This window comes from Pan paniscus, chromosome 6, assembly GCF_029289425.2.
Source record: "Pan paniscus chromosome 6, NHGRI_mPanPan1-v2.0_pri, whole genome shotgun sequence".
Lineage (NCBI taxonomy): Eukaryota > Metazoa > Chordata > Mammalia > Primates > Hominidae > Pan > Pan paniscus.
Window position 1 is genome coordinate 19744522 of NC_073255.2, and position 26592 is coordinate 19771113.

A 26592-nucleotide genomic window follows, 5' to 3' on the forward strand; every position below is an offset into this window, starting at 1 on the left:
CTCTGGTAAAACCAACTTGATTCTGTCTTCTATTAACTTTCATTTGCTCTCCTTATTGGCTGCTCTCATTAATCTCCAACATATTCTCATAAAAAATATGACATTCAGCAGAACTTAGAAATGGAAGATGTTCTCAAATCCCCCAAAGAATAGAATACTTCTTAATTACTAGTAACATTTGCTCTAGTAATAGTCTGTCTTCACTTTCTTGTTCTGTAGATTGAGTAACCATGAACAACCCCTCCTAAATACACACACACACACACACACACACACCACTTAATTGAATAGTACTTTTAATCCACTTTCAGTCTCCAGTTGTCTGAGCTAAAAATAAACTTAATTCCTTTTGATTTTATTTGTAATGCACGCCTTTAATTATTTCTGCCTCTGAGTACTTTTCATATTGGCCATATTTTTTCCCAGTTGTTAGGGCTTGTGTAATCAGGGTTAATCAGGGTTAAATTAAACAGAGGGGAACACGGAAGAAAGAAAATATAAGAAAAGACCCAGAAGGAAGAAAATAACCCAAAAGGATTAAATAATACATCTTTTCCTGATGTGTTTATACTGCCTTTAGCTAAACAAAGACCAGTTAATGAGCAAAGCATTTATCAATTATCCAACAAATATCAATTTGCCAAAGCCAGCCTAACTTCAATTTTAACAGATTTTATCAGAGGCTAATATTTTGTTTTAAAAATCATATAATACCTTAAATGCGAATAGTATCCAGAATTTTTTAACGTCAAAATTCTAATTAAACATGATGCCAAATAGCTATTTTTCTCTTCATTTGTTGTCTGTCCATTAAATAATTATTGTATCACACAATTAATATTATTAACAGTCTGAAGAGTACCTTTTTTATACTTGTGTACACTGCAGTGTAAGGAAGTAGGCAAAAGAAGTCTCTAGCACATAGAAATACATTTTGATACAAAAGGCCAACTTTATCCACAAATGGTATGATTTTAAACTTACCCTGCTCAACAAATTCATCCCTTACTATAACTAGCAGGATCTTGCCATTTGTAGTTTAGCAGGGTTTTCTTTTTGATTTTTTTGGTTATTGTTTTTTGTTTTACCTTTACTCCCATTTTGAAATTAAATCATATTTAGGAAGAGCACTAACACTTTAAACATTATTGAGAGACATAATTTATTAGCTATCTTCATTATAAATAAGAAGGAGTCTAAACATCTGGTCTGGGTAGAGCTGGAAGAACTACAAGATGTTAAAATAATTGGTAATGAGTATTTAACGTCCATCTTGTTAGTTTTTTTTTTTTTTTTAACAGCTTATAGCATTACTAAGATTCACTTTAAGAAAAAACCACTCTCTTAAAACTACAAGGTTTGGTAATGGAGGAAGAAAATTTTCAGTTAAGGATTGGTGATTGAATCTTATTCCTGACTCATAACTCAAGATTTTCCATTTTGTGGTAAAACTTACAAATCACTCCCTTACAACACTGTGCCCATTTCTCCAAGATGCTTCTCTGCTCCCATCACTAGATTTTCAGAAACTTCATGGGAATCTGTTTATCATTCATCAATCTAAAAAATAAGAGAAAAATGAACTTGCTCTATACTCATTCCTCAACATAATCATCAATTTGTGAAAATATATAGAAATGAGTCATATTAATTTTCATCTACATCTCCTTCATCATCAAAACAAGTATTCCCAAACTAAATTTTGTAATTTAATGATAGTCATTTACTGAAGAGAACCCAAAAGTTTGCAAACTGTACAACAGCAAAAGCAAGCCATGTTTGCTTAGTTCATTCATGCGTCTCTAGCATCTACCAAAGTGCTTAGAAAGTGGTATGTGCACAGTAAAATAACTATTGAATACGTGAGTGAATGAATTAATCTGTGAGTGCAGGGCATTGGGAAGATAAGTGAGCTGGAAATAAGGGTGTTTGAATTCTTTTCGTCTTTTTTCTGCTGCTAAATAACTGGCACTTTAAGGATATGACTCACTTCTCAGGGTCTCTAAGTGTCCTTTCATATCTATCACTCACAGGCTCCACAAAACTGCACAATAATGCCTGTCCTTAAGAATCCTCCAAAATGAATTTTCTACTATACACATTCAATCAATAAAGTTATCTAGAATCTAATTTCCTGAGGGGGCTTTCAGGGTCCTATTTAATCCCTAAGAAATTCACAGCTCTCTCTCTACTCCCCTTTTGACTTCTAAATCCCTACCTAGTCTTGTGATTACTGGACTAGAGCCTTAAAAAAAAACAAAAACAAAAACAGATTGCTACACATTTATGTGTGCTTGTTCCTAAAATGTTGGCCTTATATCAAGGATTACAAGCAAGACAACTTTCATTTACCTTTCATCACTCTTAATAAATTAATTCTTAAACAAACAAAATAAATGATGAGAGACAGCGCTTAAACTGTGAAGTATCAGAAGTTATTGACATTAGATAGAAATCTATCTTTTTTCTGTCTTTTTTTTTTTTTTTTTTTTTGAGATGGAGTCTCGCTCTATTGCCCAGGCTGGAGTGCAATGATGCGATCTCGGCTCACTGCAACCTCTGCCTCCCGGGTTCTAGTGATTCTCCTGCCTCAGCCTCCCAAATAACTGGGATTACAGGCGCATGCCACCATGCCCAGCTAATTTTTGTGTTTTAGTGGAGACAGGGTTTCACCGTGTTGGTCAGGCTGGTCTCGAACTCCTGACCTCGTGATCCACCCACGTTGGCCTCCCAAAGTGCTGGGATTACAGGCGTGAGCCACAGTACCCGGCCTCCAGAAATCCATCTTTAATCACAGCACTGTATGTAACCTGGTGCTTAAAAATTACTTTGTCATGTTAATGTTTTTCAACAAACATTTATTAAACATCTATTACCTGCAAAGCATTGGGAAAAGAAACGGTTCAATAGGATATAGCTTTATCTTTTAAAGAATATACAATCCCATAAATAAAGGTATTCTCACTTTAAATTTTTTATATAAGTATTTTATCTTTCAAAAAAAATAAATTGCTCAATAATTTAAATCCTTACCAACTCTGGCTTTAATCATGAGAGGATAGCTAGTTCCTAAATTTAACAAAGTGTCATACGGGAGCTTTTCCACTGGTTTTAAATCAATGAATCAGTGGGACATAAGCTGGAAGGCTAGGAGAGATTCAGAAAAGACATGATATTATTGCACTCCCCTTGAAAAGAATAATGATCATAAAATATGGGATTTGATAGGCCCTCAGATCTCTTTGGGTCCAAGTCTCCTCTTTTACAGGAGAGGAAACTAACAAAATAGATCACCATCACTTATTTCTGGGCAGGCCATTTACAGGCCTTTCCACTGGACTTCCTGGCTTTGTCACAAAACAGACGTGCTTCAAGTCCCAGCTAGGTTAATTACTGGCTCCATCACTTTGGGAAAATAATTTTTTTCTACACCTTAGTTTTCTCACCTATGAAATGAGGATGCCATAGCACCTACCCCACAGAGTGGTTGAGAGAATCAAATAATGTGTCATGTGTGAAGCACATAGCACAGTGCCTGGCAGCATTCTGCGTGTGCACTTACATGTATACGTGCATGAACACACACACACATGTACACAGGGGTAATGGTTTCCATAACTGTGTGCCCTGTCTTCATTGAAACCATAATTTCTGAGGTTAATATTTAAGTATATGACTTTCAAATTATTCTTATTTCTTTATATATAAATATGTAACTGAATGGTGATGGCAGAATCTGAATGATTCTTAGGGGCAGCAAGCTCATTGTTGACCTAGTAGGCAATTTTAAATCAGAAAGACAATTGTTCCTCTGCTTCGATGAAGGTACCTGGTATTACAAAGTGGTCTGAGCAATGATAAATAATATGAATTAGGGAAGAAGATATTCAGTCAAACTTCCTGAGCCACCCACAATGTGTGAGGTCCTAAGCTGGACACATAATTAAGGAACCACAGAAAATGCAGCAAAACATGATTTAAAGCACAGCATAGAAATTCTGTGACAGAGAAATTGTAGTTGTCCAACTGAAGTTTTATGTGGAAAATTAGCAGACTGTAATATAGCTCAGCCATTTATTTGGCTGTCTCCGTGATGGATGTGGAGTGAACTATAATTGATTTAGCAATGGTCATCCACACAGTGTTCCTGAAAATGTCCATGTTTTATACTGCATGACCTCACTTTATTATTTAGACCAATTGTTTAAAAAAAGAGAAGGCATACATATTGTGACTTTATTATTATTTTTTTTTTGAGAAACTACATAGGCCAATTTAACTAGTTCTTCTATACCCACTCTAACCCTTGAGCAATATCCCATCACTCTTTCTAACACGCTGGAGGCCATTTAGGTGTCTCTACATTAGACTTAGAGGCCAAATTATATTCATATTTACACAGAGCCCTGCACACAGAAGGCACTGAAAAGATTTTCAGTTGCATTGATATGGACTTGTATCAAATAATCATTTTAAATGTCAGTTTTGAAAGAGAACAGAAAACCTCCATCTAATAGCTAAATCTCTAAAACACCATGCTATAAACTGCAAATAAATACACTAGCTTTAAGCCATCTAAATGATTAAATCTGTTTATATTGTTTACAATTTAGAGAAGAATGCCTTAAGATAAAAGCATTTTATTTTTTTTGGCTGAGTTGGGGAGGGCCTGAATAGCTTTCTATCATATCTTATACGTGACTTAACCTTAGAGCTATTTTTTATTAAATGAAATCTTACCTTTCTGTAACTTCTATAAAGACAGATAACTTGAAAGGAAGCGTGGAAAAATTTGTAACAGTAATGATAGCCTCATGCATCAAAATGCATATACACATAGACTGGTTTTGGGGTGACTTTAACAAAGCACTTTGTTGAAAAAACAGATGTTATATAATTGTGGAAATTTAATAACAAAATTCATTATCATTATCTTCACTGTTGTAAATCAGCCATCTGTGTGGTATTTGTCCTTGAAGTTAGTTTGAAAAAGTAAGGATGCATTTCTTCAATTAACTTTCTCAGTCTATGACTGGCTGGAAGATAAATATGGATATTAAAATAATAAAATGTGTTTGTAAAATAGAAAGGCTCATTCTAAGCCTCAATTAAATGTCCTTGAAATTTAACTCTTACGCTTTTAGCGATGGCTTTCTATTGTACATTTCCTGCATCCAACTTGAAGAATTGAAGAAGAAAAACTTCATCATGTATGTACTGTGCAGCTCACACAGCTATGTCTGTTAAAGCCAATTCGTTTCATCCTACGGTGAATAATGTCTTATCTTTATATTGTAAGCATATTTTAAAATGTCAGATTCTCAAAGAAACTCAGCATAAAGAAAGATGCTGAAAGAGGGGTTGTTTTGTGCAATGTTGCCTTGTACTAATCTTTCTTATATGCTTTTAATAGCCTCTTTATTCTTATGAATATCAATATTATGCACGCACTATATTACTGGGATTTCGCTTCATAGGTCTATGTAGACTGTTGTTAAGAAGCACTTTAATAATTTGTAGAAATTGAAAAAAATGTTTTTCATTTAACATGTTTAAAATAGTTATACCCAGCCCAATGTTTAAAACTGAGGTTTCTTGGCTAGTATAAAAATTTAAATCTGCAAATGGCCTTTATCACATGTCAGATTGCAAAATAAGAATACATTGCATAATTAAAACAATGATTAAATATATATTTAAAAATCAGTCACTTTATTCCTCAATTGGGATGACCTGAATTCAGAAACCATATTTCTCTTGGGTGATTTATCTAAAAATGGCTTTTGAGGTGGAATAGTTTTTTTATAAAACATTAGCACATAATGTGTACTTTTACATCAATAGAAACTGACATCAAAATTAAGAGGGGAAAATTATGTTCCATTGGGATAATCTTGGGATACTGTGATTTAATGATGTTTTAAATAATCAAAATCATGTATTAGCTGGGCACAGTGGTTCACACCTGTAATCCCAGCACCTTGAGAGGCCGAGGTGGGTGGATCACTTGAGGTCAGGAGTTCAAGACCAGCCTGGCTAACATGGTGAAACCTTGTCTCCACTAAAAATACAAAAAATTAGCCAGGCATGGTGGTTCATGCCTGTAGTCTCAACTAATTGGGACTAGTGACTAATGTAGTCCCTAGCTACTTGGGAGGCTGAAGCAGGAGAATTGCTTGAACCTGGGAGGCGGAGGTTGCAGTGATCCGAGATTGCATCATTGCACTCCAGCCTAGGTGACAGAGCGAGACTCCATCAAAAAAAAAAAAAGAAAGAAAGAAAGAAAGAACCTTATATACTAGGAGAAGGCAAAAAACAAAACAAAACAAAACAAAAAACACACCTATGATAAGTAATTTATTATGCATTGAAAAGATTTCTTCCAAAACATATTAAAAGAAAAAGACTGGAAGACATAAACCTTTATGGAAACTTTTGGTTTTCTTTTTTTGTCTACCAAAATTGTTCATTTTAGTGAGAAAAAATACTTTTATGTTAGGATTTAATCTAAGATATATGATCAACAAATAACACCTTATTTAACTATTATAACTATCTTACGAAGAAGATACGATACGCTTGTTACTTTCAATTTTCACATGAACAATCAGAAGTACAAAGAACTTAACTAATTTATCCAAAGATATACAACCTGTGGGAATGACAAAAGCACTGAATCTCTCTAATCTGGCTCCAAAGTTCCTATTCTTAACACCTCTGCTACATTGCTTCTCCACTTTAAAGAGACAAATATTATTTAAGATTTGAAATTTGAATGCTGAGGGCAATACAACAGTTAGTTGATTAATCTATGTTTAATCAGTATAGAATATCACTAATGCCTGAAATATTGATATTTTATATTAGCTTTAAATCAGCTGGGGGTGATAATTTAATAACCTAATTAAACTCCAAATTCAAGCTTTCTTTCATTTTTTCATGTTGTAATCTATCTCAAACATATGCATATTTACTGAAATGTAAAGTATGTATCATATACTTTATGCCAAAGTAAGAAATAACTGTATACAGCCATTAACTCATTAATCTTAATATATATATAGACCTTAAAATGTATACATGTAGTAAAACATGTTATTATAGTTATCAATTTTTTGTAGTGATTTCCAATTACAGTATGAACTCATTGACAGAAGGGCCATATTTTATTTGCTTATCTTTAGTTCTTTGAAAAAAATAATGGAATCAGAAGCACTACCAAAATTATCACTGTATCAATAAGTGTAGTTGTGTAAGGATCTGTCCAAATGCTGAAAATATTTTAAATAATTGATCTTAAGTTATTTCATATTCTGGTGTTGGAGTATAAGTATTTCTATTTTCATTTTTTTATTGGGCTTAGGATAATTAATTATACAGTATATTTATTATTTTAAATATTTTTCAATGTTATTAACTTATAAGCTCTATAAGTTCCAGGATTCTCAGAGTTTTTTTCCTCCCACTATGGCTCCAGCACTCAGCTCAATGTCTGGTGCTTTGTCACTGAAGTTTAATGATTTATTAACTACCCAAGTGTAAATTGAATTAACAAATTCAGGAACTGTTGATAAATCTCTTCTTTTTCTGTGTTTCCCTTTAAAAAACAGACTGGCTTTCTCAAATCTATATCACCTGAGAAAGATGTATGTGTCCACCTGGGGTTTTCACAAGTACCTTAGCTATAGGAAAAGCATCTGGGTACTATGATCCAAAACTGCAAAACTGCAACAACGCTGTTTCATTTGACTTCAGATGGGAGACCAAAGATGTGAAAATAAAAATGAAGGCAATTAGTAAAATTAATGGACCATTCTCTGTTATAGAGTTTCTAACTTTGTTTACATAATAACATGTTAGAATATTATATGTCAATAAAACAGTATGCAGATGCCAGAAAAAAGGAAAGTCTGCCTAATATCTAAAATGTTTGGACTATGTTCAAAACACATCAGAGTTCTGGTTGTTTTGTACTTGTTTTAGTTTATTTGCTTCTACTCAGTGTCCTGCGCCCTTCTTCTGGTAACAAATTCTGATTTTTCTTTGAATACAATTTTATTGGAATATAAATAGAGGCAACTTTGTTTCCAAGGCCAAGTGGACATATATTAGATGAACCGGAATCTCTCTCTAGAAATTTAAGCTTTCCAAAGTATGCAAAGCTGTTGGAGGTGATAAATTCCACAAGAAACATCCTCATGTGTTTCATATCTAGATCTCCAAATAGGCCTATTTCCTAATGTTTCTAAGCCCAGTCCTATAGTGGTTTCTTTTAGTTAGTCAACTACTTCATATTTGTTGAATATTATAATTTTGCATCAAGTAAGCAGAACTCATTTAATTTTCCTGCAATAAGAACATTAGCAGTTACATCAAGCAACAATGAAACATTTAGAGTGTGCCTCAGAGGAATGAGTTCACTGGGGGACTGGTTGGGGTAATTTATCTGATAGTAATAGGTAGAATGTGCTGGAACAAAAGGAGACAAGCACCTGGAGGACCACGCAGGAGGCTGCTGAATAGCTTACATGAGAAGTCAGAACTGTTTTAATGGAGTTAAAATAAAAAGTATTTAGTGTTATGTAGATTCAGCCACAAAATTCATCATTATTTATTTCCTTAGCTGCAACAAAGTAGGACTAAGTGGATGCCAGTGTCAAGGCTAAATATTGTCGTGAAAATCTATCATCATAGGTTTTATCGCTTATGTCATTTTATGATGTTAACTGTGGCTCCAGGCTCCATTTCTCTTGTAGGGTGCAGAGTTTCCCACACATATGAGTGTCCCATACATCTACCTCTTACCTACAGATAGACCATCTTTCATATTGGCTTGTACAGAAAGCACTTCTCTGTTCCTTTTAAGTTGTCCCTCATTATTTTAAATGAATATTCCTTATTTCACTTGTCAAAGGTAATTATTCTCCACCATTTCTTTCCGATTTTGTGGTTCTCGTCAAGTGCCCCACTTTGTTCAACTTTCTTTCTCATAGAAGATGTCATTTCCTTCAGTTTCATCAAGAAAGGTGGTGCTGGTTAGCACTCTTCTTAGCTTCACCAGCCTCACTCACAATGTTCCAGCATTGTGGATCAGTGAGTCTTCATACTACTGTCCTGTCAGTACTCAAGATGTCTTCTCTGCCCTAAAAGATTGATGGCGATGTGACCTTTTCCTTGCTTTGTTTGGCACACAGTAAACCCTTATTTCACACTCCGCTCTGTTCTCTTCTCCTCTGGAAAATATACGATTTCACCCTCTGTTGACTACCTTTGCACATGCATACTGAGCAGTTATTCTGTTTCCACCATTATGGCACTTTTTACATTTTCTAGAAAATTTCTATGAATGCTCCTGTTGCTCTCACTAAAACATGTAACTTCTTGAGGTTATGTATCCTAATCATCATAATATTTATTACCTTTGAGTAAGAAAATTGTGTCCTGCGTACTAGATATTGTGCTAATCACTGTAAATACAAACACAAATGCCATATATTTCTCTGACATTAAGGACCTTTAACTAGGTGGAACCCAAGAAACAATTCTAATATTTCAGAGGAGAGTGATAATAGGAAAAGTAGGTCTGGAAGAGCAAAGAAGGAGGCAAACTAAATTGAAATGGGAAGAAAATGACATGGAAGTTTTTCCTGGGGTAGTTGACATTTTGGAAGAATTTTCAAGGATGACTTGCTAGATAAAAAATAATGGTAAAATCTTTTGACTTATAGTTTCAACTCACTCCAACATATAAAGGGCATGGAAGTCATCACTCTCATCCACACATCAAGACAAAGCTAAGCAAGCTAATCAATAACTTTTCTTAGGTTAATCAGCAAATGGAGTTCACAGAGTAAACTACTACCCACAAAATCGAACAGACAAGCAAACATAGAGAATCACAGCCGAGATCAGCTTACCTAGAAAAAAACACTTGAGCAAGTAACTGGTATTAATAGTTAAATGTAGCCCTACTAGGTTCTCATGGTGAAGACTGGAGAAAAATTACTTTCCCTCATGCTTTAGGGAGAGGAAGGGAAAAAGTAATTGTTTTAAAATATCACAGGAGAAATTAATGATTTTGAAATAAGTTCATAGTATTTATAATGAAGAATTGCTCTCAAGAGAAAGACCTTGCCAGAGCCTTCTCTGACCTGGAAAAGCATCAATTAAAAAGCTCAGCTCCATCATTCCTTCTTGTTTCACATAAGGGGAAGGAAAAGAAAGGCTGATATACCCATCTGAGGTCTCTGCCAAAGGACTCACATCCACTAAGAAAACTGAGATTTAATCATAAGATTATAGAAAACTACACGCCCAAATACTTAGAACTTCATCAACAGGGCTTACCACTGAAAGAGCTACAAGATACAGACTCTAACTAAGAAGAAGTTCTTTGGGAAACCCAATAACAAAAGGAAAGAAAATGAATCTAGGAGAAACTAAATCCTTTAGCACATACAATATAGCAAATATTAAGCACAACCCTCACTCCTAGCCAAATTAACATAAATGATCACACCAAAGGCTAAGTTACCTCAGTTACCAAATACAGCATGTCTGGGTTTCAACAAAAAATTGTAAAGCATACTAGAAGCAAGAAAAAAACAAAGTCTGAAGAGACAAAGCAAGCATCAGAACTAGACTCAGATATGACACAGATTTTTAAAATTATTAAATAGGGAATTTAAAATAACTAGGATTAATATGTTAAAGGATCTAACGGAAAAAGTAGACAACATTCAAGAACAGACAATGAATGTAAACAGAGAGAAGACTGCTCTAACAAAGAATCAAAAGGAAATGCTAGAAATTAAAAAAAAAACAACACCAACACTGTAATAGAAATGGAGAAGATTTAAGATGGTCTCATCTGTAGACTGGACAGAACTGAGGAGAGAATCAATGAGCTTGAACACAGGAGGAAAATAAGGTCTTCTGAAATAAAATATAAAGAGCAAAAATAATTTAAAAAGTATAACAGACTAACCAAGAATTATGGGACAATTACAAACATAAGCATCATCTGAAAGAGAAGAAATAAGAAAGAACAAGAGGCCAGGCATGGTGGCTCACACCTGTGATTCCAGAATTTGGGGAGGCCACGTTGAGAGAATTGTTTGAGCTGAGGAGTTTGAGACCAGCCTGGGAAATACAGCAAGACCCTGTCTTGACAAAAAATAAAATAAATAAAAATTAGCTAGGCTTGGTGACACATGTCTCTAGTCCCACCCAGCTACTTGGGAGGCTGGAATGGGAGAATCACTTGAGCCCAGGAATTCGAGGCTTCAGTGAGCTATGATCAAGCCTCCACACTCCAGCCTGGCCTGAATCACCGAATGTGACCCTAACGCCATAAGAAAAGGAAGAAAGAACAAGAAAAATTTGTTGATGTTATAACAGCTGTCTTCCAAAATTAATGGCAGACGCTAAACCACAGATCCAAGAAACTCAGAGAACACTAAGCAGGATATATTTCCAGGCATATTATATTCAAGCTGCAGAAAAGCAAAGACAAAGAGAAAATATTGACAAATGTGAGAAAATAAATGCTTTGCCTATAGAAGAACAAGAATAAGAATTACACTGTGCCTCTAATCAGAAACAATGCAAGCAAGAAGAAAGTGGAGTCAAGTATTTAAAGTGTGGAAAGAAAAAACCCCACCAACCTAGGATTCTATATCCAGTAAAATTATCCTTCAAAGGGGAAGAAGAAATAAAGACTGTCTCAGAAAACAAACAAACAAACAAAAGAGAAACAGGGAATTTGTTACCTGTAATACTGTCTTGCAGGAAATGTTAAAACAAGTTCCTCAGAGAGAATAAAAATATATAGTTCAGAAATTTGAATTTATCAAAGAAAGAGTATCAGAGAAGGCATGAATGAGGGTAAAATAAAATGTTTTGCTTTTCTTATTCTGAATTAATCTAATAGATAACTATTCAACATAATAAGAATAATGTATGGAGTGATTATAGTTTATGGATAAGTAAGATGGATGACAACAATGTTATATGGAATAAAAGCGAAAAAGAAGATATATGCTGTTATTCGGTACATGCATGTACCATCTTTGAAACAGTATACTATACTGCAAAGTGAACACAGATTAGTTGCCAATACATATTGCAAACTCTGAGATAACCCCTAACATTTTTGAAGAAGTATAATAATATAATAAAATAGAAGAAAATAATATAATCATATGAAATAGTTAATTAAAAGAAGTGAAAGCAGTGAAAGAGGGAACGACTTTTTTTAAAAAAAGAGCAAGTGCAATGTGTAAGAAGAAGTTACAATCAAGCTAGACACCAATCCCATTATATAAATAGTCATTTTTAATATGATTGATCTAAATACATACAATAAAAACTTGTCAGAGGACATGTAAAAAAAGATTCAACAAATATATTAAAGGGATGGAGAAAGATAAACCATGCTAATGCTAATCAAAGTAAAGCTGGATTAACTGTATTAATTTCAGACAGTCTATTTTAGAGCAATAAAAATTATAAGGGATAAAATAGGCATTATATAAGGATGAAGTTGACAATTCCCTAAGAAGGCATAACTGTTCTTTATGTGTGTGCACCTAAAAACAGAGCATTAAAGAACATGAGGCAAAAAATGATAGAAAGAGAAATAGAAAATTCATTATTATAGTTGGAAAGTTCAACACCTCTATAACAGCTATTGACAGCTCCAACAGGCAGAAAATCTGTAAGGATACAATTGAACTGAATATCACCATCAATCAACTATATCTAATTGACATTTATAAAAGGTTTTGTCCAATAACAGCAGAATACACATTCTTTTCACATTCCCATGGGGCACTCACCAAGATAGACCACATTCTGGGCCCTAAAACACACCTTAACAAATTTAAGAGATTATAAGTCAAGCAAAGTATGCTCTCAAATGGAACTACACAGAAATCAATAACAGAAAGATAACTAGAAAATAATAAAATATTTAGAAATTAAAGAGCATTTTTAAATAACATAAGTCAAATAAAATGTCTCCGAAGAAATTTTAAAATATTTTAAACTAAATGACTAAGAAAACAATACTTATGTCAAAATATGTGGAACACAACAAAAGCAGGCTCAGAGGGGAAGTTTGTAGCACTGATTGATATATTAGAAAAGAAGAGAGATCTAAAAATCAACAATCAAGTCTTCCATCTTAGGACTAGAGAAAGTAAAGCTATATAAATGTAAAACAATCAGATAAAAAAATAGAAGTTAGAGCAGAGATAAACAGAATGGAAAACATGAAATCAATAGCAAAAAAAATCAATGAAAGCAAAAGTTAGATCTTAGAGCAATAAAATTAGTGAACTTCTAGCCAGGCCACTAACAAGAGAGAGAAAGAGAAGATGCAAATTACTAACATCTGTAGCAAAATAGAGGTCATCACTGATCCCATTTATAATAAAAAGATAATAAAGAAATGCTATACACAACTCTATTCTCACAAATTTTATAATTTAGTTAAAAAGGACTGATTCCTTGAAAGACATGATCTATAAAAACTCACATAAGCAGGAACACACAATCCAAATAGGCTTATATTTAGTAAAGAAATTAAATGAACAAGGATTAACCTTTTAAAGCAGAAACACCATTCCCAGATAGTTTCATTGCTGAATTGTAACATTTAAGGAAGAAATAATACCAATTCTCTAAAATCTGTTGCAAAAAAATACAAGCAGAAAGACCACTTCCCAACTCATTCTATGAAGCTAGCATTACGCTCATATCCAAATCTGACCCTTACAAGAATGAAAAACTATAGACAATTATATATCATAAATGATCCTCAACCAAATATTAGCAAATTGAATCCAACAATGTACAGAAAGAACTATACACCACCACCAAGTGAGATTTATTCCAGGAATGCAAGGCTAGTTGAACATTTGAAAATCAATAATATAATCAATCCCATCAACAAGCTAAAGGAGAAAAAATTATACGATCATATTAATTGATACCGAAAAAGCATTTGCCAAAATTCAACACCCATTCTTCATGAAAAATCTCAATTGCTAACAGGAGAGAAATTCCCCTATTTGATAAAGAATATCTACAATAAATCTACAGGTAACATCATACTTAGTGATGAGAAAATAAGTGCTTATTTCTAAAATCCAAAGCAATAAAAACATGTCTCCTCTTACCATTCTCACTCAACATTGTACTAAAAGTTCTAGGTAACTTCGTAGATAAGAAAAGAAAATAAAAGGCATTCATACTGGGAAGTAAAAAACAAAACTCTTACAGGAGACATGTTTGTGTAAAAGTACAAAAAAGAACAACAAAAATGAAACAAACAAAGGAAAAGCTTCCTGAAACTAATAAACAAATGTAGCAAGGTTGCAGGATACAAAGGTAATATATAAAATTAAATTGCCTTTCTATACACTGACAATGAACAATTGGAATTTGAATTTTAAAACACAATACCATTTACTCTAAAATCAGTGAAATAGTAAAGTGAAATTCTTAAGTATAAATTTAACAAAATATATACAGGATGTATATGATGAAATTTACAAAGTCCTAAAAAAATCAAAGGAGAGCTAAATAAATAGAAAGATGTTTCATATCCAGAGTGGGAATATTCAATATTGTTTTGTGTCAATATTGACCTATATGTCAACTTGATCTATGGAATCAATGCAATCCCAATCAAAATTTCAGCAAGTTATTTTCAGATATTAACAAAATGATTCTTAAGTTTATGTGGGGCTGGGCATGGTGGCTCACGTCTGTAATCCCAGCACTAAGGGAGGCCGAGGGGGGCAGATCACGAGGTCGGGAGTTTGAAACCAACTGGCCAACACGGTGAAACCCCGCCTCTACTAAAAATACAAAAAATTAGCCGGGCGTGGTGGCAGGTGCCTGTAATCCCAGCTACTCAGGAGGCTGAGGCAGGAGAATCGTTTGAACCCAGGAGGCGGAGGTTCCAGTGAGCTGTCATGCCACTGCACTCCAGCCTGGGTGACAGAGTGAGACTCCACCACACGCACACACACACACACACACACACAAACACACACACAGACACACACACATACACAAAGTTTATATGGAAAGACAAAAAAGACCCAGAAATAGGTGACTCAATACTGAAGAAAAACAAAGTCGGAGGACTGACACCACCCGACTTCAATATTTACTATACAACTACTGTAATCAGGGCAGCACGTTATTGACAAAGAATAGCCAAATTAGATATGGAATACAACAGAGAGCCAAGAAATACACCCACAGAAATATAGTCAACTGATATTTGAGAAAAGAGTGAAGGAAATTCAATGGAGAAAAAATAGTCTTTTCAACAAGTGCTGCTGGAAAAATTAGATATCCATATGCAAATGTATACATACATACATGTAGAAACCTATACAGAGACCTTACATGTTTAACAAAAAATAATTCAAAACAGATTCTAGGAATAAATGTAGGACACAAAACTATAAATCATTGATATCCCTTGGATATTTGTCCCCTCCAATCGCAAGGTTTTAATTGCAAAAAACTGAAAGCAACCAAGGTGTTTTTCAACAGCCAAAAAGATAAGTAAACTATGGTACATCTCTAAAATGAAATATTATTTGGTGATAAAGGGAAATGAGCTATGAAAGGTGATCCCCAATGTTGGAGGTGGGGCATAGTGGAAAGTATTAGGGTCATGGGGTGTATCTCTCATGAATGGCTTGGTGCCATCCCCTTCATGATGAGTGAGTTCTCACTCCATTAGTTCACATGTGAGCTTGTTGTTTAAAAGAGCCTGGCACCTCCTCCCCTCTCTCTTGCTCCTTTCCTCTCCATGTGACATGTTTGCTCCTCCTGCACCATGATTGTAAGTTTCCTGAGGCCCTCGCCAGAAGTAGATGCCAGCACTATGCTTCTTGTACAGTCTGCAAACCATGAGCCAAAATAAGCCTCGTTCCTATATAAATTACCCTGTCTCAGGTATTCATTTATAGCAATACAAAACAAACTAATGAATACAAACATGTAGAGGATAACATAGAAAATCTAGGTAACTTTGTGTTTCCTGATGAGATTTTAGATACACTGCCAAAAGTGAAATCCATACAAGAAAAGAAAAATGATAATTTGGACATTAAATTTAAAACTTATGTGCAAAAGATACTGTTAAGAGAATAAAAAGATATGCTACAGTCTCGAAGACAGTATTTGCAAATTACATATCTGATAAAGCACTTTTAGTAAAAATATACAAGGAATTCTTGAAACTCAATCATAAGGAAACAATTTAAAAATGGGAAAAATATATCAAAGACACCTCATGAAAGAAGGTATACAGATGGCAAATAAACACATGAAAATATATAAAACATCATATGTTTTTAGGTAATTGCAAATTATAAGAACAATAAGGTGCCATGATATGCTTATTAGAATGTCTATAATCCAAAAATTCTCCAATACGCAATGCTGGTGAGGAAGTAGAACAACCAGAACTTCATTCATTGCTAGTGGGAATACAAAATGTAAATGTGACTTTGGAAGACAGTTTGGCAGTTTCTTACAAAGCTAAACATAGTCTTATCATATGATCCAGCAATCACACTCCTAAGTATATACCCAACTGAGTTGAAAACTTATGTCCACACAAAACCCTTCACAGGAATGTTTATAGCAGCTTTATACATAATTGCAAAAAACTGAAAGCAACCAAGATGTTTTTCAACAGAGGAAAAGATAAGTAAACTATGGTACGTCTCTAAAATGAAATATTATTTGGTGATAAAGGGAAATGAGCTATGAAGCCAAGGAAAGACATAAATAAACTTACATGTATTTTTCTGAGTAAGCCTGAAAAGACTCCCATACTAAATTACATTTTCTTTTTAAATTAATTTTTTTTCATTCCCACTTTAAATTTTCCATTCCCACTTTAGGTTCAGGGACACATGTGCAGATTTGTTACATAGGTAAATTGTGTGTTGTGAAGAGTTGGTGTACAGATTATTTTGTCACCTGGGTAATGAGCATAGTACCCAATAAGTAGTTTTTCAATCCTCACCTCCTCCCATCTGACATTTTCGAAAAGGCAAAACTAGAGAGATAGTAAAATAATCAGCGGTTTCCAGAGGTTTTGGAGGGAGAGGGGAAGTGGTGAGTAGGTGAGATTTTTAGGGTGTCAAAACTATTCTACATGAAACTGTAATTGTGGATGCATGAAATAACATTGTGCCAATATTGGTTCATCAATTATAAGAGATGTAGGACACGAATGCAAGATGTGTGCTGGCAAAATGGAGAAGGAGAAGGGTATATACGAATTCTGAACTATTTGCTTAATTTCTCTGCAAAGGCAATATTGTCCTAAAAACTGAAGGGTATTAATTCCTAAAAGGTGATGTCTATACCAAACCGAACATCATTAGAAAACTAACATAACCTATGTGAAAAATGTAAGTTGTTTGTGTCTCCACCAAGGGTTATTTTGCTCCCCAGGAAAAATTTGCAATGTCTGCAAATGTTTTTGATTGTTATGACTAGGGCACAGGCAGTGCTAGTGACATAAAATGTGTAAAGGCCAAGGATTCTGTTAACCATCCTATAATACACAGGAAAGCTCCTCAAAATAATTGACCCAAAATATCAACATGGCAGAAATGGAGAAAACTTGGGCTAATGTGTTTTGTGGGCCCAAGAGTGGAAGGCAAGACTTAAACCAGAGATTATTTTGACAACTATACTAAGGAATTTGAAACTTACCCTAAAAACTGTGGATGTCTTTCAAAGGAATTTTAGCAAGATACAATGTGATTAAATTTACATTTTATAACAGTCATTTCAGTAGCAGTATAGAAAAGCTTTTCTTAACCTCAGTACCTTCCCAATCCACTGTGTTCTGATTAGGAGGTATGTTGCAAACTATTTGTTACTTATCATTCAATCAGAACTGTAAAAATCTTTACTAAAACCCTACAATAAGTGCATTTTTCAGAAGAGATGCTAAAATGATGACTTCGACAAAGAGCATCTTTCCTTAATGTTATGCAACATGCTGTTTAGTAGAGGTAGAATTATGTTCATAAATATTGATGTAGAAAAAAAATGGAAAGAAAAGCAAGATGGAAGAGCAATTACAAACTGTTTCCATGACCAAAGCAGATAATTAAAAAGGCTAAACCAGAGCAACGACATTTACAAAGGGAAGGGAGAGTAGGTGATTAATTTAATAGATTCCAGGGATGGGGTGCCATGTACCTCTATACTCCCACTGTCTCTAGTATAATATGAAGACTATGTATGTATATATGTCTACATATATATGTGTATCCATCGTGTGTGTGTGTGTGTGTGTGTGTGTGTGTGTGTATCAGACTTCTTAGGGGAGTAGTATGGCTCTTCATAAAAATAAATATTGTCATACTACATTGCTTTAGCTAGTGCCGTCACTCAAAGATGGTGGGTATGGAGATTGAGAAAGACAGAGAAGTTGGGGAATTCTTTACAAAAATGATATAGAATAACAGCAGGGTTTAGAAGACAGGAGGCAGAAGCATATATATTTGCTTCATTTCAGCATGGTGTAGCCAAGAACATCCTAAGTTGTTAGCTAGGATAGTATTGTTACCTGAATTTTTATCCTCTGTCTGCTACTAAATAGTTGTGTGATTTTAAAACTCTTATGAAATTGACCAATAATAATTAAGTATATTTATGAGATACAATGTTATGTTTTGAGCTCTGTGTAAATTGGAGATACATTGAGTCAGGCTAAACACCATACCCATCACTTCACCAACTCATCATTTTTTCTGATGAGAACATTGAAAAATCTATTCTTTCAGCAATTTTGAAATAGACAACATATTATTACTGTGATCACTATCCAGTCAATAGAGCACTAAAATATATTCCTTCAGTCTAACTGAAACTTTGTATTCTTTGATTAACATCTCCCCTTTCTCCATCCCTCCTTTTCCACCACAGCTTCTGGTAACCATTCTTCTAGAATTGCTGGGTATCCAATTATAAACAGGTATTTTTGGTACACAGTTTGAAGTTTTATTCCACTCTCCTATGGGTTCTGATATTGCTATTGAGTCAGCTGTCTGTCAAATTGTGATTTTTTAGAAGGCAATTTCTATTTTCTTTGGTATTTTCTAATTTCACTATAATATTTATTTCTGCTTTTAGATTATGGATTTCCTGAATCTTTCCAAGGTTATAAAAAGTTCTCGGGTGCTATATCTTCATTTATTCCCCTATTGTACTTTTGTTCTTTTTCTCCTTTTGGAGCTCCAATCAGATATCTATGAGACTCTTTCTATTTACTTTTATGAGATTGTCTTTTGTTGATTCCACATATAAATGAGATTATATGCTTTTGTGATTTTTAAACAAGTCACTTTTCCACTCAAAGCTCTGTTTCCTTATTTGTAGAATATGCAAGTTAGAAGACAAATTATCTAAAATTATTTGAAATTCATAATCTCAAATATATTCTCTTCCTTTTCTGTATTGTAGTTCAAACCATCATTATTTCCTCCTTGAAACATTGTATTCATCCCTTTTGATATCTGGCATTCATTCTTGCATTTCTCCAATCCATTCTCCATGGAGCAACCATCAAAATCTTTTTAAACTCCTCTATATAAAAGCTTTGTCCTGGCCGGGCACGGTGGCACATGCCTGTGATCCCAGCACTTTTGGCGGCCAAGGCGGGCGAATCACCTGAGGTCAGGAGTTTGAGACAAGCCTGGCCAACATGAGGAAACCCTGTTTCTACTAAAAATACAAAAATTAGCCGGGTGTGGTGGTGCATGCCTGTAATCCCAGCTACTTGGGAGGCTGAGGCAGGAGAATCTCTTGAACCCGGGAGGCGGAGGTTGCAGTGAGCCACTGCACTCCAACCTGGGCAACACAGTGAGGCTCCATCTCAAAAAAAAAAAAAAAAAAAAAAAAAGCTTTGTCCTATTCTCACAATAAAGTTTCTGAATATGACCTGAAGGCAGAAGGCAGGTCTGTCTTGGTTACTAACTACCTGTAACTGAGCTCTAATGACACTCTCCTCATTCTAACTGTTTAGTTTCTTGGTTTTGTGGATTTCTATTTTTGTTATAGAATTGTATTTATTTTTCCATAGTTCTTGAAAATATTTTTGCTGGATATGCAGTTCTAAACAGGTATTTTCTCTGGGCAGTATGAAGCTTTTATTCCACTGTCCTATGGGTTCTAATATTGCTATTGATTCAGCTGTCAGTCAAATTGTGATTTCCTAGAAGGCAAATTCTATTTTCTTTGGTATTTTCTAATTTCACTAGGAAATTTGTTTCTCTTTTTAGTTTACGGAGTTCCTGAATCTTTCCAAAGTTATAAAAAGTTCTCAGGTGTTATATCTTCAGAGATTTCCTCTGTGGTACTTTTGTTCTTCTCTCCTTTTGCAGTTTTAATCAGATATATCCATTAGACTCTTTCTCACTCTACAATCCTGAAACTCATATTTTTCCTCTCCGAGCTGCATTCTTGATGACTTGGTCAGATCTATCTTATAGTTCACTAGTGCCCTCTTCAGCTAGGTTTAATCTAATAAAAATTCATCCATCAAAGGTTTCCAATATTTTTTTATTTCTAGATTGTTTTGTTTCAATAGTAATCATTGAATTTTGTGTAATTTGGCACAGCATGATATTTTTAAAATTAAACTTTCTATTATGATTATTGTAGAGTCCCAAACAGTAATAAGATATAATACAGAAACACTGAAGTACCCTTTACCCAGCTCCTCTCATGGGAAACTTTACAATTTTATTACATTTATATATACTTACGGGGATTCCTCATGTTGCCTTTTGATAATCACATCAACCTCCCTGCTGCACAGCTTCTCTCCTTCCCCTGTCCCCAACCTGGCAACCACAAATGTTTTCTCTATTTCTCAAATGTTGTCTTTTTAAATTTGTTATATAAATAGAATCATACAATAGGTAACTTATAATGATTGGCTTTTTTCACTCACTACAATTCTCTATAGATTCACTCAAGTTTTTTATGTATTAATAATGTTTTCATTTTGATTGCCCAGTAGTATCTGATGATATGGTTGCCCCAAAGTCTGTTCAACTATTCGTCCACTGAAGGATACCTAAGTTTTTTCCAGTTTTTGCCTATTACAAAGAAAGCTACTGTGACCATCAGTGAAAAAGTTTTTGTGTGAACATATGCTGCTTTACTTCTCTGGGATTAATGCTGAAGAGTAAAACCATTGAGTCACATGGCAATTGTCATCAGTATATCTCCTTTGATGAAAATCTGTTCATGTATTTTGCGCATATTTTTAGGCAGATTGCCTGATTTTTACTGATGAGTTTGGAGATTTTTAAAATGTATTCCAGATGCAAGGCTTTGCTTGAATTTTTATAGGAAAGGGATTAAACTTATAGGTCAATTTATGGAGTATTGATAGATTTTATTATGTTGAGTTGTGTAATTCATGAATATGATATGTCTTATTTAGGTCTTCTTTGATTTATTGCATCAAAAATTTTTAAGTTTCAGCATATATATTCTATACATCTTTGGTGAGATTTGTACCTGAATATTTCATCTTCTTTAGAGCAATTGTAAATCGTATTGTGTTTTTAATTTCAGTTGTCATATGTTCATAATTAGTATATACAAATGCAAGTTATTTTATATTTTGATCTTACATCCTATAACCTTGCAAAATTCACTTATTGTTCCAAGGTATTGTTTGGTTTAGTTTTTCAGTTTCTATGTGATTTTCTATGTGGACCTTCATGTCATTTGCAAATAGGAATAATTGGGTCCCCCCCCCCCCACTTCCAATATGTATGTCTTTATTTCTTTTCTTCAGTTTATCACAGTGGGTAGAAAAGTGCTGATATTGTGTTGAATAAGAGTAGAGAGAACAGAAATCCTTGCCTGATCTTGAACATTCAGTTTTTCACCATTGAGTATGAAGTTAACTGTAGGTTTCTGTAGATTTTCTTTACCAAATTGAAAGAAAAATCCTATAATCCTAGTTTTCAGGGAGTTTTTATCATGAATAGATTTTTTTCAAACACTTTTTTTGCATCTATTAATATAATCATGATTTTTCTTTAAACTGTTTCTGTGATGGATTACATTTCATACATTTTTTTCACTTGTTTTAAGAGATCTTATCACTGCTTTTTGAAGGAAATTATTATGGCTGCTTTAAAATTCTTGTCAGACAACCACACCATTTGATTCATTTTCATATTGGCATCTGTTGACTTTCTTTTCTCATTTAATTTGTGATTTCCCTTGCTTTTGATATATGATGAGTCATTTTTGATTGAATATTCGAATGTTTCATTTTTCAAGTCCTGCTGTTCCTAGACAGCTAGCCTACTTTTTTTCCACCTTTTGGAATCTTCCTATTTTTTTCTCATTGTTTTGCATTATGTTTAGTGTTTTTTGTTTTTTTTTTAGTGGTAAGTGGGAGGATCTGTGAAGAATAAGCTTCTCTATCGTCATGGAACCAGAAGTCCCATATTTCAAGATTTTTTTTATGTTTTTGGTTTGTTTTTACAAATTTAATTGGTCAATTTTTATGTCTTGTGCTGCTATCTCACATTCTCAACAATTATTTTTATTTCTTTAAATATATTTAACATAACTATTTTATGTTTTATTTCTGATATACCCAACATGTAATATCTCTGAAAGTGAATCTGGTATTAATTATTTCTTCTAGCTCTTGTTGGTAGTGCCTGCTTTCTTTTTTTGTGTTTTGTAAGTTTCAGCAATCTGCTCATTTTCCTTTAAAATTTACCATGGAAATCCTTTGATGCTTTGCTGAATGTGGTTCCCTACAGAAGATTTGTATTTGCTTCCATCCGGCTGGAAGGGTTCTGGTGACCCTTTCATTTGAATATAATTCTGAGCTTTCGGTTTTGAAATACCAGGTTAGTGAAAATTTGGGCTGCAGACTCTTGAAGGAGCATGTTTATTATTACAGATTCACTGGAATGATGATCATGATGATTATTTGTCTACACCAAGCATCAACTTTCAAGACAGGCCATGTTTCTCGGAGTTTCTTGTTGGAGTGGTTGGCTGGTAGATATTTTTACTTATCTATATAAATGATGATTTAGAATTTGTGGGGTCTGATTTTATTAAGGGATAAGGAGACAGTAGTTCATTAGAATGGTCTCCTTAACTATGACTTCCTTCTTTTCCTTAGTTTAAGCTTCCTCCCTTTCCTTAGTTTGAACCACTAAGAATTAATTTTATTTCCAGTTCATTGATTTAAGTTTGAAACACTTTATTTAACTTTTTTGTTTGTTTGCTTTCTGAAAGTGGGTATGGCAAAACATCTGTTCTACCACACATTATCCTTATCTTTTAAAAAATATCCATCCTGATCTATGAGGATGCTAGGTAGGTTTTGTTTTGCTTTGCTTTATATCAGCTCTCTAATTGAAACATTTTAAAACTATAAAAAAAAAGCAAACTCCTACACAAATCTGGCAGTATTAAACACAGAAGTCATGGTCAAAAAATATTAAAATAAAGGTTGAATTATATATACTTTTAAAAAGGTGTATTGTTTTCTGCTTTTTATGAAGAAAAATACACCTTTTTCAATTACCATTTCCTCATTTTCTCCTTAAGCTACAATATCTATGTTCATAGAAAAATATCAGAGAATGAAAAACAAACTCAGGATCATCAAAAGAATATTTCAAAACATGATAACAAGTTGTACATAAAGTAGCAGCTGACTTACATTTTGCATCTTCTTTTTTCCTAAATATTTATATGCAAAATCTGCTCTAAAATTTCTGATTTTGAGATCTCAGTTAAGATTCAATTTACAAGAATTACATTATTGGCTAGTATCTTGGAGGCAATTTATAGTAAATTCTGAGCAAGTCTATAAAAAGGCAAGATAGTTACTACAAATGTACCCTTCATAGTGCTACATCTAGATGACATGAGAAGTGTAACTAATGAAATAGTCTGTGAATTTGAAAAATCTAATTAAATATAAGTCTTTTCAACTTGAAAACAAAATACATTTAAAATTCTATTTATGATTTAAGATAAATATGCTAAAATATAGATTCTTTCAACAGATATTTACTGAGCAGATGTGAACATACAGCCCTGAACTTGTAGAGCTTGCATCCTAGTGCATGAGTTTATAGAAATCTATTTAGTTGTAATCATGGAGACACAAGGAATTTTCAAATATTCAAAAAACTTTAACCATCTAAATACCTAGTTATCCTATTGATACATTGATTTTACTAAAATTTTCTCAGAATTTCACTTTAGTTTCTCAAAATAATGAACAAATATATATCTTGTTTCCTCTGTTCACTCAAAAATAATCTCTGATCACACATATTTTTATGTTACAGAATTTCTCTGTTCTTTCACAAATAAATACTTTTCCCCTAATTAGTGATATACACATGCTATATTAACTTCTCCAGTGCCTCATCCTACTGTTATCTGCAATCTGTGTGCAATTTGTCAGAGAAATTGCTTTTAAGAATGTCATCAGTGACCTCCTGTCAAAACAGAATCACACAGTTTCTTTTTATGTGTATGTTCATTTTTTATTTATTTTATTTTAATATTTCTATTTGCATAAATTTATGGGGGACAAGTGCAATACTTTTTTACATGTGTAGATTGCATGGGGGTGAAGTTAGGGCTTTTAGGATATAATCATCAGAATAATGTATATTGTACCGATTAAGTAATTTCTCATCATCCATCCCCCTCCTACTCCCTCATCCGAGTCTCCATTGCCTATTATTCCACACTCGACATCCATCTGTACATATTATCTAGCTCTAACTTACAAATGAGAACATGCAATATTTATCTTTCTGAGACTGACTTAAGATAATGGCTTGTTCCTGCAAAAGACATAATTCCATTCTTTTTTATGGCTGAAAAGTACTGCATTGTGTATACACACACACACACACACACACACACACACATCACATTTTCTTTATACAGTCTAGTACTACATTGTGTATATACATCACATTTCTTTATACAGTCATCCATTGATAAACACTTAGGTTGATTCCACAGCTTTGCTCTTGTGAATAATGCTGTCATCAACATATGAGTGCAGATATCTTTTTGGTATAACGATATTATTTCCTTTGGGTAGATAACCAATAGTGGGATTGTTGAATAAATTGGGAGTTCAATTTTTAGTTAATTGAGAAATCTCCACACTGTTTTCATAGAGGTTGTACTAAAGTACATTCCCATCAACAGTGTATAAATGTTCCATTATCTCCGCATCCTCACCAACATCTGTTATTTTTTGATGTGTTAATAGCAGCCATTCTGATCGGAGTAAGGTTGTGGTTTTAATTTGTATTTCTCTGATGGTTAGTGATGTTGAGCATTTTTTCATATACCTGTTGGCCATTTGTATGCCTTCTTTTGGAAAATGTCTATTCATCTTATTTGCCTACTTTTTAATAAGATTATTTGTTTCGTTGTTGGTGAGTTATTTGAGTTCTTTGTATATTCTGGATATTAGACCCTTATAGAATGCAGTTAGCACATATTTTCCTCCATTCTGCAGGCTGTCTGTTCACTCTGTTGATTATTTCCTTTGCTGTGTAGAAGCTGTTTAATTTACTTAAGTCCCATTTATCTATTTTTGTTGTTGTTGCCTATAATTTTGAGGTCTTAGTTATGAATTCTTTGCCTAGACTAATGTCCAGAAAAACTTTCCCTAAGTTTTCTTCTAGTATTATTGCAGTTTATGGTCTTACATTTAAGTCTTTAATCCATTTTGAGTTGATTTTTGTATATGTTGAGAGATAGTGGTTCAGTTTCATGCTTTTGCTTACAGCAATCCAATTTTTCCAGCATCGTTTATTGAAAACTGTGTCCTTTCCCCAATATGTGTTCTTGTCAGCTTCATCAAAGATCTCTTGGCTGAGAATATGTGGCTTTATTTCTGGGTTCTCTATTCTGTCCCATTGATCTGTGTGTCTATTTTTTACACCAGTACCATGCTGTTTTTGTTACTATAGCCTTATAGCATAATTTGAGGTCAGGTCATGTGATTCCTCCAGCTTTGTTCTTTTTGCTCAGGATTGATTTGGTCTTTTGGGCCTTTTTGGTTCCATATGAATTTTAGGATTTTTTTCTAATTCTATGAAAAATGAAATTTGCATTTTGATAGGGATTGCATTAAATCTGCTTTAGACAGAGTGGTCATTTGAATGACAGTATTTCTTCCAATTCATAAGCATGGGATGTTTTTCTATTTGGTTGTGTAATCCATAATTCTTTTAATCAGTGTTTTGTAGTTTTTCTTGTACAGACCTTTTATTCCTTGTTTGAATATATTCCTAAGTATTTAGTTTTTTATAGCTATTGTAAATGGGATTGCCTTTTTGAATTTGTTTTCACCTAGGTCATTATTATATAAAAGTGCTACTGATTTTTGTAAGTTGATTTTTATTTTGAAACTTTGCTGAATTCATTTATCAATATAAAAGTTATTTGGTGGAGTGTTTAGGTTTTTGTAGATACAATGTTATGTCATCA

General features: G+C 33.6%; 1 protein-coding gene across 4 annotated transcripts in view; it reads right to left on the reverse strand.

The window, feature by feature from the left end:
- DGKB (diacylglycerol kinase beta) overlaps positions 1-26592 on the reverse strand; it is an 835560-nt gene that overhangs the window by 763190 nt on the left and 45778 nt on the right. The gene's annotated exons all lie outside the window — the stretch shown is intronic.